The sequence below is a fragment of the Castor canadensis genome, chromosome 7 (genome assembly GCF_047511655.1).
Source record: "Castor canadensis chromosome 7, mCasCan1.hap1v2, whole genome shotgun sequence".
Lineage (NCBI taxonomy): Eukaryota > Metazoa > Chordata > Mammalia > Rodentia > Castoridae > Castor > Castor canadensis.
Window position 1 is genome coordinate 131,881,099 of NC_133392.1, and position 13,576 is coordinate 131,894,674.

Here is a 13,576-nt window from a genome sequence, read left to right on the forward strand (position 1 = left end):
TTAGGTTTACACCTAGGTATTTGATTTTTTTTGAGGCTATTGTAAATGGAATTGTTTTCATATAGTCTTTTTCAGTTTGTTCAGTATTAGTGTATAGAAATGCTAATGATTTTTCTATGTTGATTTTATATCCTGCTACCTTGCTGTAGCTCTTGATGATATCTAGGAGCTTCTGAGTAGAGTTTTTTGGGTCTTTAAGGTATAGGATCATGTCTGCAAATAGGGATATTTTGGCAGTTTCTTTACCTATTTGTATTCCTTTTATTCCTTCTTCTTGCCTAATTGCTCTGGCTAGGAATTCCAGTACTATGTTGAATAGGAGTGGAGATAGTAGACATCCTTGTCTCGTTCCTGATTTTAGAGGGAATGGTTTCAGTTTTTCTCCGTTAAGTATAATGCTGGCTGTAGGTTTGTCATGTATAGCTTTTATAATGTTGAGGTACTTTCCTTCTATTCCTAGTTTTCTTAGAGCTTTTATCATGAAATGGTGTTGGATCTTATCAAAGGCTTTTTCTGCATCTATTGAGATGATCAAGTGGTTTTTGTCTTTGCTTCTGTTAATGTGGTGTATTACATTTATTGATTTTTGTATGTTGAACCACCCCTGCATTCCTGGGATGAAGCCTACTTGGTCGTGGTAAATGATCTTTTTGATGTGTTGTTGAATTCGGTTTGCCATTACTTTATTGAGGATTTTTGCATCAGTGTTCATTAAGGAGATTGGCCTGTAGTTCTCCTTTTTGGAGGTATCTTTGCCTGGTTTTGGGATAAGTGTAATACTGGCTTCATAAAATATGTTAGGCAGTTTTCCTTTCCTTTCTATTTCATGGAACAGTTTAAGGAGGGTTGGTATTAGTTCTTTTTTAAAGGTCTGATAGAATTCAGCAGAGAATCTATCAGGTCCTGGACTTTTCTTTTTTGGGAGACTCTTGATTGCTGCTTCAATTTCATTTTGTGTTATAGATCTATTTAGGTGATTAATGTCCTCTTGGTTTAGTTTTCGATGATCATAAGTATCTAGAAATCTGTCCATTTCTTTTAGATTTTCAAATTTATTTGAATATAGGTTCTCAAAGTAGTCTCTGAGGCTTTCCTGGACTTCCATGGTATTTGTTGTTATATCCCCTTTTGCATTCCTGATTTTACTGATTTGGGTTTTTTTCTCTCCTCATTTTAGTCAGGTTTGCCAGGGGTTATATTGATTATTGAAATCCACAATTGTGGGAGGTCTTTCCATTTGTTTTGTCTCCAGTTTCTTTCATCAGTGTTTTGTACTTTTTATTGTACATGTCTTTCACTTCCTTGGTTAAGTTTATTTCTAGATGTTTCTTTTTTGTTGCTTTCATGATTTCTTTCTCAGCAAATTTGTTGTTCATGTATAGAAAGTTTGTATGATGATTTTGTACCCTGCAACATTACTGAATTCTTTTACCAGTTCTAGTAGGCTTTCTAAGTATAGAATCATACCATGTACAAACAGGACTGATTTTAATTCCTCCCATAGTTTACAGCCAGACCTGTGTTGAATTTTGAAGTTCAGCCTAAGCTGGTATTTCCTCATTTTGCCAGATCATCTGTATCATCTGGAACACTCAGTAAGAAATAACAGAAACCTGACCTGGAGTTTCTGTTTTAGTAGGTTTAGGGAATTGCTCCTGGGGATTCTTTTGAGGGGGAAAAAAAGCAGTGTGACAGCTTTTAAATACCAGCAGTGTGTTAACACTTTTTAGTTGCATAGGGCAGAAACACACCCAAATGAATTGAGGCAAAAAAAAAAAGGAACCTTGGGTTCACTTAATTTGAAGTAGGGCTTGAGGAAGGGAGGTCTTAGTAACCTGTACCTTGCTACTGGATTGTATTTCATCCTTATCAGAAAAGGAATGTGTAACTGAGGTTCTTGCGAAGACCCTACTAACTCTCAGTGTTACCTACAATTGTAAGTCCTGCCTTTCTGCCTTTGTACATACTGTTTTTAGCCCTGGGTACAGTTTTCCCACTCAGCAAAGCACTGGTGTAGGCTGTATGCAGAATGAACCTTTTTTAGAAAAGCCATGTTTCCTTCACAGTACTTTAGCAGTTACAGCTTACCTCAGGACTGATATTCTCCAATCTGCCTTAGTACAGCCAGGTTGTTTACAGCTGGCTTTTATTTGAATTGGTCAGTATAATCATTCTGATTGGTTGATGTCCAGACTGTACTGTTTGTTAAATATTTTGAATATCTCCCCTATTTCATACTAAATAGTTTAATTTTTAATAGAACCTGATTGAAGACCACATGTATGGTCAGTTACACATTACATCTTGTGTTTTTCCTTCCAAGCCTCTTTTTGGAGTATGCTTCAGTAATGGTGAATCTCAGTTCAAAACAAACTATAGTTTGACCAGATGTCTCAAACCACATCATAAGGATGGTCAACCTTTAAGCGTGTTATAGAGAATTGTGCACTGTTTTATTCTCAATTTTGATCCAGTTAATTCTTTATTTTAGGGACTGTCATTTGTACCACTCTTCTTTCATATATCAATTTCTGTATCACACAGGGTTCTTTTGGTTGCAATAATAGGAACCTGCTCTGGTCAACTTAAGCCTTCATCAGTAATTCCCAAACTTTGATTGTCAGAATTACCTGGAGAGACTGTGGTTCTGATACTTGCTCTTTGCTGCCAATTTTAATGAATGACTTTGTAATTCATTTATTTGCTCAGGCCTGAAAACTGGAAGTCATTTCTGAGACTACCTTTTCTTATTTTCAGGTCATTGGTGGTACCCATTAGGACTATATCCTAACTATGTAGTGGATCTTTTCATACCTCTCCCTCACCACTTCCTTTTTCTAGGCCACCAGAACTCTTCTTTTGAACCATTGTCTCACCCTAAATGTTTTTTATGCTTCTTCTGCTCACCATTTCTCACCAGTGGTGTTGCCACTAATCATGTCAGTTCTTTGCCTAAAATCCCCCAGAGGCTTCCCATTGCACTTAATGTACAAATGACTCTTCCCTTGTACAGTGAAGAGTCTTATGTGGTTCTATCACCCCCTAGCTGAGATCCAAGCACATTGGCTCCCTTTTTGTCTCTTGAATATGTAAAGTTCTTTCTTGTGTCTGAGACTTTGTACATGCTATACTTTTGTTCTGCCTAGGAAAGTCTTTTGATTCTTAGTTATTTGTTTCTCAACTTAAAAATCACCTCATTGGCCAGGCTTGGGGGCTCAACCCTGTAATCCTAGCTACTCAGGAGGTAGAGATCAAGAGGATCATAGTTCCAGGCCAGCGTGGGCAAAAAGTTAGCATGTGCCTGTCATCACAGCTACACAGGAAGTGAAATAAAAAGGATCATGGTCCAGGCTGTCCAAGCATAAAGTGAGTCCCTATCTCAAAAATAAACAAAGCAAAAAGGAGTGGGGAACATGGCTGAAGTGATAGAGTGCCTGCCTAGCAAGTGCAGGGCCAAGTTCAACCCCCCTTTACTGGCAAAAGCAAAAACTAACCCTCCTTATAGAGCCCTCCCTAAATGACTTTCCATAGTTACTCTATTTATTTCTGTCTTAGCACTTAATCTACCCAGCAAGCATGAGGCCCTGAGTTCAAACCCCAGTACAGCAAAAAAAAAAAAAAGCAGGGGGCGGGGGACGGCTGGCAGACTGGCTCAAGTAGTAGAGTGCTTACCCAGCACTTAATCACAAAATGTATTTATTTACTTATTTACAAGTTCCATGACAGTGAGGTTCTTGTCCATCTTATTATCCTTATATCCAATACCTATCACAGCGCTTGGCATTCAGTAAGTAATTGTCAAATGAATGAATCTTCACTTGGACCAACTCACTGGACCTAGCTGTTATCATCTCTCCCCTGAAGTACTGCAATTGCATCCTAACTACTCTGCCTGTAACCCTGGCATTATACATATTACTTTTAGGTTTAATTCTTAAAAAACTTTTAAGTCTAATCATTACATATTCTTCATATTGTTTATTTTAATATAGTATGTAGAACTTTTTAATAATTATTTTAAAAATTATAGTAAAATATACATAACACAAAATTTACCACTTTAATTATTTTTGGCACCAAGTGCAGTTACATCACTGAGCAACTTTCACTACCACCCTTCTCCAGAACGTTTTTCATCTTGTGAAACTGAAACTCTACCCATTAAATAACTCTACATTCTCCCCTTTGCCTAGCTTTTGCCATATACCATTCTATTTTCTGTCTCTATGAATTTGACTATGTACTTCATATGAGTGGAATCATACCAGTATTTGTTCTTTTGTGTCTGGTTTATTTCACTAAAGGCCTTCAAGGTTAATCCATGTTGTAACTTATAAAACTATCTAACCCATCTTCTTTTTGACCTTTTAACACTTCCCTCCTTTCTTTCTCTGCATCAGCTTTATTGTCTTTTTCCATTCTGTAGGCTGTTCATACCATATCCCACCTGTCATGCCTGTGCCCTCTGCCTAGAATGCTGGTATAGTTTGTATATGCCTTAAGTGTATTCCCCCAAAGGTTTGTGTGTTGGAAGCTTGGTCCCCAGTGTGGTGATGTTAAAAGGTAGTAGGACCTTTAAGAAGTGGGGCTAATGGGAGGTCCTGAGATCATCTTGGGGCATACCTTTGGAAGGGATCAGTGTAGTTCTTCTGGGACCCCAGTTGTTCTCTTTGTGTCTCACCATGTGATCTCCTCTCATACATGTTTCTACCATTGTGATGCTGTTCACCGTAAGAACTTCACCAGAGACAAGCTGATGCCATCTCTGTGCCCTTGAACTTTCAGATCTATGAGCTAAATAAATTACTTTTCTTTATATTTATCCAGCATTGGATAATATATTTTGTTTGTAGCATTGGTGAATATAGCCAATGTATTTTATATACTTGTATGAAAATAGAACAGTGAACCCATTGAAATTGTTTTAAGAAGTGAAGGGAGGAGGGATGACGGAAAATGATGGAGGGGGTAAATCTAATTGAGGTACATTATGTCACAGTGAAACCCTCTGTACAATTAAAATATGCTAATAAAAATGCAGCTAAAGAAGTAATGGAAAACAGGCTAATATAAAAGTGCTTCCCCATTCCTTGCCTGGTTACTTGTATTCAGTCTTTGAATTTCACCTGAGCCATAACTTCTTCAGGAGTCCTTCTTTGATGGCCCAGGATCTATTTAATCTCTATGTTGTGTGATTTCATTGTACCATGTGACTTTTTTTGTAGTACTTATGATTTAAAATTAAGCCATCTAGTTGGGTTTTTTTTTGTCATTTAATAATTGTCATGATAGCAAGTACCGTGTCTTATGTTCAATATTGTATTCCCAACACCTAGAATATAAGTAGGTTTTTCAGCAATAATGTTACATGTTATAAATAATATTAACTTTTGTTGATGAAATGAATTTAGATCTGGAAATTGATGACTTAATGTTCTTCTCTCTTAATCTACTCCCACACCTGAACTTTCCTTGACTACTTTAGCCTGTAGTGATCTTTGTTTCTCTGTTAACTTAAGTCTTTACTCATTACACTTACAAAGTCATCCTTATGTCATTGGAAATGTTTTATTTTTTCATATCTTTTATGCTTTATATTTTTCAATGATCGTCCCCCTCTAAACAGCCTCTAGTTATTTTTCTGGTTTTCTGAGTTTCAGATCTGATCAGTTGTGAAACCTCTAGGGCAATGCTTCTTAAATGATATGTGATGAAGGAGCAGTTTTATTTTCTGTTCCTTACACTAATAGTTTTGAAAATATTATAAATGAATTTTTAAAAGATGAAATTTTTAAAAAGACAAAGTATAAACCTCAATTTCTATTAGATTTAGTGATATAAAGTTATTTTGTTATATTTGGCATACAGAACTCTAAGTGTTTCTGTACTGACTGCAAACAATAAGTGAGTTGCTAATGAGGACATACATTGGAGAGTAGCACTGCTTTTGGTCCCTCTGCAGGGACATGATGGCGGGGTGGTGGGGGGTGGGGGGGGGGTCAGGGTGAGTCTGAATGAACTGTTTCCTTGTTCTCCTTTGATCAGATAAGCTCTATAGTTATTGTTGTGAGATTTTTGTTGTTTTAAGATGGCTCTTTAACTAAAAAAGGCTTGAAAACTTCTAGTGTGCAGGATATAGTTCTGGCTCTTTAGAATGGCATCTAAGATTCTTCCTGAACTTGTTCCAGTCTAGTTTTCTAGTTCATTCACTGCTTTCTGCCACATATCCTTGCTTGAACCTCTTATTTTGTATATGCCACCTTTTCTTGTAAAGCCTTTTAAAATTCTGATTGACATGTCTACTTTTGACATGTCTACAATGACTCCATATTACACTCTCTTTCTTGTGTATCTCCACATCTCAAACAGTGTGGTTTAAGTCCTATCTATCCTTATATCCCTACTCAGGGGCTGGTGCCTAGAGTATGCAACAAATATTGATTGGATAAAATGGGAAAGTCATCAATATTTGCTACATGTCTCAGACACAGATGATTTTTATTTGGCTCTTGGACAAGTTTTATGATTTTCTTCTCATTAAGGGACCTATCCTTTTTTTTTTTATTCATATGTGCATACAAGGCTTGGTTCATTTCTCCCCCCTGCCCCCACCCCCTCCCTTACCACCCACTCTGCCCCCTCCCTCTCCCCCGCCCCAATACCCAGCAGAAACTATTTTGCCCTTATTTCTAATTTTGTTGTAGAGAGAGTATAAGCAATAGTAGGAAGGAACAAGGGTTTTTGCTGGTTGAGATAAGGATAGCTATACAGGGCATTGACTCTCATTGATTTCCTGTGCGTGGGTGTTACCTTCTAGGTTAATTCTTTTTGATCTAACCTTTTGCTAGTACCTGTTCCCCTTTTCCTATTGGCCTCAGTTGCTTTAAGGTATCTGCTTTAGTTTCTCTGCGTTAAGGGCAACAAATGCTAGCTAGTTTTTTAGGTGTCTTACCTATCCTCACCCCTTACTTGTGTGCTCTCGCTTTTATCATGTGCTCATAGTCCAATCCCCTTGTTGTGTTTGCCCTTGATCTAATGAAGGGACCTATCCTTGAATGTTGCATATGATATACACACCAAGAGTTAAAATACGTGTTTTAGAAAGCACCTGTTATGAGCCTCATCCCACATGTCTTATGTAGACCTGCATTGAAGCCCTGTGTGGGTATGGGGTGAACAGAGAAGGAAGTTAAAACTAGATTAACCTTGAAATTGGTTGTTGATTGAAAAAAATTGGAATATGAATCTTTAAGTAGCATCCTTGTTTTATTTTTATTGAACTTGTCTATTGTAGTTTTATGAGTGACCTTTAAGTAAAAAGTACCAGATTTGGAGGCACAAGACTAAGATACTCTCATCCTAGATTCAGCAAATACTAGCTGTGTAACATTTAGAAGTTACTTAAACTCTCTGAGTCTTGCTTTGTTCATTTATAATGAAGAGCTTACTAACATTTGTCCTATGTTCCTTACAGGATTGTGAGGGCCAAATGAAGTAAAGGATGTGAAAATGCAGGTAAACCCCAGAAACTTGTGTTTTTTACTCCCAGTTCCTTGATTTCAGACAAGTTACATTCTTTGTACCTCAGCTTATTCATGTATAAAATACTAGTGCCCATATCACTAGCTTTATGGTTAAGAATTAAATTATTTGTTATAAAGTACCTAGCAAATTAATCTAGGTATTTGATTATCAGTTTACATTTGCTTTAGCATCACATCCTTTTCCAGGTCTCACCCTTAATTAGATTTGAATAATAATGATAAGAATTAAGCTAGTGTATGCTTAATTTATGTTAGTTGCTCTGGAACAAAATAATAATGCCTTACATTTCACTTCTACCGCACAGTATTTATTTAGTATGCACCATGTGCTAGGTATAGAAGATAAAGAAATAAACAGGAACCAGTCTTCTCCCTTAAGGTTCATAGTCTAGTAGAGGTATCAGACATTAAAGTAAATAAATCATAATATAGTATATTACAATAATATAGTACAATTACTGTGGTTTGGATATGTGTTCCCAAAGGTCTGTGAACCCAAGGGTGACACTGTCAGGAAGTGGTGGAACCTTTAGGAAGTGGGACATTATGGGAAGTCCTTCGATCACTGAGGAATGCGCTTGAATGGGATTGTGGGAACCTAGCCTTTTTCTCTTCCCCACTTTGTTTTCTGACTGATTAGGTGAACAGTTTGCTCTTCTATGTTGTCTCCACGATTGCCCACCAGGGACCCAAAGCAAAGCTTCTTTGAGACCGTGTGGAATCCTTTCTTACTTGTTCCTAGCTTCTGGTGGTGTCTGTCAGTCCTGGGCAGACTGGCTTAGAGCTGCATCACTCTAGTTTCTGCCTCTGTCACACATAGTATTCTTTCTGTGCCTCTTCTTTTAAGAACACCAGTCATATTGCGTTAGGGCCTACCCCCATGACTACTTCATCTTAACCTGTTTATATCTGTAAAGATCCTGTAAGATCACTTTCACAGATACAGTTTGGGAGACACAATTTTTGTGTCTAAAGGTCATGTTCTTTTCAGTGCATCCACTGCATCCTAACATTCCCCAAAGTCTTAACCCCTTCCAGCATCAACTCTAAATCCAAATCTTATTTAAATATAATCAACTCAAGAAGTTCCAAATCTCATCTTCTAATTATCTAAATTAGGTGTGAGTAAGCCTGAGGATATGGTCCATCCAAAATCCAATGATAGGACGTGCATAGAAGAGACATTATCATAACAAAAGGAATAAAAAGATAACTGTTCTAAGGGTGTATGTAACTCAGTGGTATAGCACCTGTGTAACATGTGCAAGGCACTGGGTCAATCCCTGGCACCACAGCAAAAAAAGAAAAAAAAAGGGCACTGATAGAAAGCAAATTTATAACCCAGCAGAGCCAATTGTATTAGATTTTAGGGCCTGAAAATAATCAATAATCCTTCCTGGTTCAATTTTCTTTTATTTATTAAAAAAATTTTTTTATTGTTGGGCTGGGTAGGGGTACATTGTGGCATTTACAAACATTTTTACAATGTATCAAATATATCATACTTCGATTCACCCCCTCCACCACTCTCCTTTAGCCCCATTTCTCCCCATTCTTGGAACAGTTTTCTGTCCTCTGGGTTGCTGGAGCAGCCCTTCTCTTTCAGCTGAGAAGGTCCCATTGACCCAGGCCTCTGCATGTGTGACTCTGCCCTCCCAATCAATCTTCCTTCATGTTCCATCTTTGTTCCTTTCAGCCCAATCTGACAGCACTTCTGGTATAAAATTCTCAAAATCCTTGTCAGTCTTCCCATGCAATGCATGGGTGTCCAAGCCATCTGACAAGAGGGATCTCACATACCTCTCCTGTATAAAATATGTCTATTCCTGTCTTTTGCTGAGATAGTTGACTGAACCCATGAATTACATGCAAAAGATTGTCTAGCCTAACCCTTGTCCTTGTTTCCAGAGCACATTATCTAAGTAGGCAGAGAATTTTCCAAGTCATCAAGCACTGGTTCCCATTTTGTTTAATATTTATTTCTCAATTTGTCTCCAACATTTTCCTTCTTGAGCAACAAGAAGAAATCAGGCACTTTCACACTTTGATTAGAAATCTCAGCTAACTATCCTCATTCATCACTTATAAGTTCTACTTTCTCTAGCAGCTGAACACAATTCAGGCAAGTTTTCTGCTACCTTCTTATAAAAAAAAAATTACCTTCCCCCAGGTGTCCAATAACTTGTTTACCATTTCCTCCTAAAGCCTCACCAGAAAGCACCTTTAATGCTCATATTTTTTAACCAAATAAATCTTGGCATTCTCTATCAAGTATCTTAAGCTTCTTCTATCTCCTTTGCTACCTAATTTCAGAGCTACTTTCTCATTTTAAGCATTTGTTAGAGCAGCACTTCACTGTAGATACATGGATTTGCATTAGTTTCTTAGGGCTGCTAGAGCTGGAAGAAGTAAGGAAGGATCTTCCCTACAGGCTTCAGGGAGGACATGGCCCTGCCAACACTTTGATTTCATACTTCCGACCTCCAGAAGAGAATACATTTCTGTTGTTTTCAACCACCTAGTTTTTGAACTGTTATAGTAGCCCTGAGAAGCTAATTCAGGAGTGTTATCTGGAGGTACTAAAGTCATCAATGAAAGGCAGCGAGTACCAAGTGCCTCCTCCGTCTTCCCACAGTGCTTCCTGTCATTTCTCTTTTGCTCTTTTAGACTATATTTATGTCTAGTTATACAACAAAGTTTACTTTTGTTATGTTGACAGTTTATGATTTGGTTTTGTCTTATCTCAGGAATCAGCCTTCTAAGTAAGGATTATGTGAAACCAAGAAGCCTTCAAACCTTTGGAGAGATGAGGCTTTAGTTTTACAACCTTCCTTCTGCCAGAATGCCTAGTACTGGTTCCTGCCTCCATCATGGTAAAGCTAGTTGAATCACAGTAGCATTTCTGTTAGCCCTAGCATGGGCATTTGACCCATGAAGAATGAGTTCTTTACATTACTTCTAATGGATGTCTGTATTTTTTTTCAGTTTTGAGTTCTTTTTCAAGAATAAATCCTTTGACTATCTTTTTTTTTTTCTTCTTTTTCTTTTGTTTTTTTGAGACTGGGTCTCACTATGTCATCCATGTTCACCTTGAGCTCATGATCCTCTTGCCTCAGCCTCCTGGGATTATAGGTATGACACCACTCTCAGCTCTTTAGACTATCTCAATAAGGGCTTATACTTTTTTTTTTGGTTCTTTTAGTACCAATATCAATGTTGGAAGGTCTCTTAGAAGGTATTGTGTAAAGATTGCTTTGCATGAGAAGGCTTACCCATGGAACTGCTACTGACAGACTAGCTCAGGTAACAAACAATAGATGTTAGTTGCCAGGGCTGTCATTTAAATTTATTTTGCTGTCACTGAGCTCATTAATAAGTTGTCACAGTAGTAAATGAAAGTAAGGAATCTTCTAGAGACCTGGCTGGGGCACAGAGTGCTAGCAGGGACCTTCAGGGTATTTCTGTTGTACACAGTTCATTTAAAGGGTTTCAGGGTTTTTCCCCTTTGAAACATTTATATTTTTCAAAATCCAAATCCTGTTTTAGCACTTGCATACTTTCTAAGTGTGTGTATTTAAATTTATCTCAATAAACATGTATTTGATGCCTGCTACTGTCAGGCAGTGTACTAGATCCTAAGAATGTAAAGATGAATAAGATATCCTCAGTGCATCACCATCAAGTAGAGAGTAGAGAGATGTAAACAATTATAATGTGGCATTTAAATGCTGTAAGTATGAGCCAGATATGAATGTAGCATAGAAGAGAAAATGTTTATCAAGGGAAAAGAGCTAGGAAGACCAAGGAAAAGCAGATTCGTTGATTTCTCAGTTAAATTATGAAGGATGAGTTGTAAGTTAACAAGTTGTACTAGGTATATAGTGAGAAAGGTGCCTTGTTTCAGATGAGTTGGGGGACTACAGATCATTTAGAAAACTTAGAGGAAGAAGGTAAAGAAAAGGAGAAAATGAGCAGTAAATGAAGCTGGAGATGTAGTGAGGGATCAAATCTTAAAGACTTGAGATTTGATGTGTACATCAAAGATGTACAGAATTAACTAGTACAAACATGTCAATAAGTGAGTCAGATAACTTTGAAAATTATAAGGAATTTTGAAGCTGAAATTTCATATTTGCATAACAACTTGTATTTTTCTGTTTTATAAAGACCTGTTTCTCATTCTCATTATTTAAAGTGCCTCTTCAAGTAAAGCTTAGATAGTCACTTTCGTGGATACCTTTCAAAAATAAATATCAAGAATGACTTATATTTCAGGTACATTTTAAAAATCTATATCCCTCCTCCCTCTCTCCCTCCCTCCCTTCCCTTCTTTCCTTTTTTCCTTCTAGCCATACTGTGTGGTCTTGGACACCAGCAATGGGAGCCCTGGGAAAGAGTACTCTTTCAATAGACTAAAAGTGGGTCATCTCTAGAGGGAGAATGAGAACAACCAAACTTCTATATTTTTATGCCACATTCAACAATGAAGTGGATAGCCATGGAAAAATAAAATTGGGCAAAGGGGGTGGGATCTAGTGTCAATAAACTGGGGAACTTAGTAAGGCTGTCTCTTGAGATTCTTCCTGGCATCTCTGTCTTAGGCTCCTTTCCTCTGGGTCTAAGAAGGGTATCTTTCACAGGTCCTAAACCTACTTTTTAACCTTTCCTAGGTTTTATGACCTATTTCAGAGGAGAAAAGTTGGGGAAGGTGAGAGTGGCCTTCCTGTTTTTGCTGTTTTCTCAGATTCTTTCAGCTTACGATGCTGCATTTTCTGGAAAATATCTTTAATTAATCTTTTTGAAGTGTCACATTTAGAGTAGATTTTTCATAGTAGTCCTTTCCATTTTCTTGTTTTAGAGCACTTTTTAAATTAATAAAAATAATACTGCACATTTTGGGCCTAGTGACCAATTCTGCAGCTAGAAGCTTTGGTGCAAAGAGTGGGGTGCTAGCACAGGTTTTTATCATCTCAGTCCTTTCTGTCAACTCCCTCCAGGAAAACTGGACTATTTAGAGTAAACACAACCTTTTACCTGTATTTGGTTAGTGGCTCTCAACTTTGATTGATTTTTCTCCAGAAAGCTCTGTTTAAATTATATGTTATAGAATTTCTTCCAAGTTTCTGGTTCTTTGGTTATACTCTTCCCTATTTTCCAGTGCTACTAAGTAGCTGTGTACTTATATATTTTAAACCTTCTTTTGTTATTTCAACACATGTCTTTTTAAATGGCTTTTAATCAAGTATAATTTGCCTTTGTGTCACATGGATTCCTTAATAAGTTATGAAGACTGTATTCAGAAAAGTCTTTGAAAAACTAAATTATATTCATAATTATGTTGCCCAGCTTCTGTCTTCTCAGTATGTTTAAGGTAATGATCCTGTCAAATTTCACAGTGACTTATAGATATTAAAGTAACCAGCTTATTTTTTTAAATAGGTTTTCCTCAACTACTTTTCTGTCAGAAATCAACTTGTAGATTCTAATTATAAGCCTTCCAAGCAAAGTATTTTTAAAATTCAGACGTAGTCACTGTGTTCTTTCTGATCCTGTAATTTTTAAATTTTGTGCATTTTTTCTTAGTGATTAGTGTAATATTCATTTCATTTGTAAATAATTATTGACTCCTCTGTTCTAGGCACTATTCCAGGTGTTGGACTCTAGTGCTGAATAAATAACAAAGACAACACCCTGGCAGGGGACATAAATTAATAGACATGGAAAATATTAAATGGTGCTAACTACTGTGTGGATAATTTAAAGAGTAATGTAATAGAGAATGTTTGGGTGACTTAGATTGAGTGGTAAAGAAAAGGTTTTCTGAAGGGGTAATACTTAAACATAGACCCTGAAAGACAAAAAGCTAGCCATATGAGTATTAGAGTGGACATACCAGGTAATCTAAGGCCCTAAGGAACTTGGTCTCCCACAGTGAATGAGAAGATCCTATGGCTGGAGCAGAGTGAATGGTGAGAGCTGGAAGAGATGAAGAAGAGGTAACTTGGGGTCAGATTATGTAGGACTAGGTGGGC

The 13,576-nt window shown here is 37.2% G+C and overlaps 1 protein-coding gene across 14 annotated transcripts in view; it reads left to right on the plus strand.

Moving 5' to 3' along the window:
• The window catches only part of Scmh1 (Scm polycomb group protein homolog 1), a 177,611-nt gene that overhangs the window by 14,847 nt on the left and 149,188 nt on the right, over positions 1-13,576 (plus strand). For 9 of the 14 annotated variants that reach the window (XM_074080451.1, XM_074080443.1, XM_074080446.1 and 6 more), the window contains exon 2: positions 7,475-7,515. The exons of 1 other annotated variant lie outside the window; for it this stretch is intronic. The gene's annotated coding sequence lies outside the window, so the exon portion shown is untranslated. Of the gene's footprint in view, positions 1-7,474; positions 7,516-10,311; positions 10,418-11,065; positions 13,541-13,576 lie in introns of those variants that run through there. 4 more of the 14 variants (XM_074080442.1, XM_074080441.1, XM_074080447.1 and 1 more) reach the window with 4 other exon arrangements.